This window comes from Haplochromis burtoni, unplaced genomic scaffold, assembly GCF_018398535.1.
Source record: "Haplochromis burtoni strain Fernald_Lab_line unplaced genomic scaffold, NCSU_Asbu1 Contig_1111, whole genome shotgun sequence".
Lineage (NCBI taxonomy): Eukaryota > Metazoa > Chordata > Actinopteri > Cichliformes > Cichlidae > Haplochromis > Haplochromis burtoni.
The window spans coordinates 66226-67652 of record NW_024583472.1 but is presented as its reverse complement, the minus strand read 5'-3'; the positions used below and the strand labels follow the sequence as shown (position 1 = coordinate 67652).

The window sequence follows — 1427 nt, the reverse complement described above, 5'->3', positions numbered from 1 at the left end:
GTGGGGGAACTTGCACAATCGGTGGCTGACTAAATACTTTTTTGCCCCACTGTATATTAGAGTTGGGCAATACAATATTTTCTCATGTCACAATATTTCTTTGTTTTATTTCAGGGAATATTGATATACATCACAATATAAACAGCTAGATTTGTACATATTAAATGTGCCTTTGCTCATAAGTAGATGTGAAATCCTCAGAAGCTTGTTTTGATTTAAATATTTATTTCCTGTCATAAGTTCAGACAGACAGATGTATTAACATATTACATCCGTTTCAGATAACTAAAAAAAGGTACATGTTAAAAACTAGATAAAAAGTCAGGGATAAAGATTTCCAGTTTCAAAAGACAACAAACACCAGATCACTCAATTGCTTGGTCAATTACATTTAAAAGCAAAAAAGAATGATTCTAAAAATAAATCTTAGTTTACAGTAAGTTTTACAGGAGAACAGACATAAAATTTTTTGTCAATATCATATGAATAAGCTAAGAAATAAAAGCAAATTCTCCTAATCTCTCCTTGTATATTTATGTTAATGGTTGGTTTAGATGCAAATGGTGCCCAAACATCTCCACGTGTGGCGCTGCTACTTCACTGTGCTGCAGGTAACAAGTCACCCTAACTGGACATGACACTGTTCCCAGAGCGATTGGTCACTGCGCTACCTGATAAGGATTGACTATTCTTACGTCAATGAAAAAAAGAGGGATTAGAGGAATAAGCAGCATATAAAATGGATGGATGGATGGATAGCTCTATTGCAATAGTCTCATATTTCCATTGAGAAAAAAGTATACTGCAATACATATTGTGGTTATTTTATTCCCCCGCCCTAATATAAATATTTATTGGTTTCATAGCATTTTTATAATGTTGCTATCATAAAAAATATTAAACTGTATGAGCTTCTTATCTGGACATTTTAATTCCAATACTCTTATTCTGTTTCAGACATGCTCCAGGACCTTCATCTACCATACAGCCATGTCAGGCTGAGTTCAACCAGGCAGACACATTGGTGTGTACTTTTTTGCCCCTCCACCATGCCAGAGGCCTGTGAGTGGCCCAGGCTGAGTGCTCTATTTTTTTTCTCTATAATGATCATAATTCTGTAACATCCATGGGTGGATTATTTTCATTGTGTGATTGTATGTTCTTTTAAAAAAAAATTATTATTTTTTAAGTATTGATGAACTATCTAAATGCGATACGAAGTTGGTGAAAGCTTTAAAAAGTGCATATTTTTCATCTTAGGTTTTCAAACCACAAGACCAGAGTACCCCTAATGGTAAACATGCAGAGAAGGAGAAAGTTATTTCAGAGCTTGTTCTGCTATACAGTGGGGCAAAAAAGTATTTAGTCAGCCACCGATTGTGCAAGTTCCCCCACTTAAAATGATGACAGAGGTCAGTAATTTGCAC

General features: G+C 34.8%; 1 long non-coding RNA gene across 1 annotated transcript in view; it reads left to right on the top strand.

The window, feature by feature from the left end:
• The window catches only part of LOC121813072, a 2245-nt gene extending 932 nt beyond the window's left edge, over positions 1-1313 (top strand). Inside the window, exon 3 of the long non-coding RNA XR_006053491.1 lies at positions 1261-1313. This is a non-coding gene — a long non-coding RNA (uncharacterized LOC121813072). The remainder of the gene's footprint in view (positions 1-1260) is intronic.
• The last annotated feature ends 114 nt before the right edge of the window (positions 1314-1427 follow it).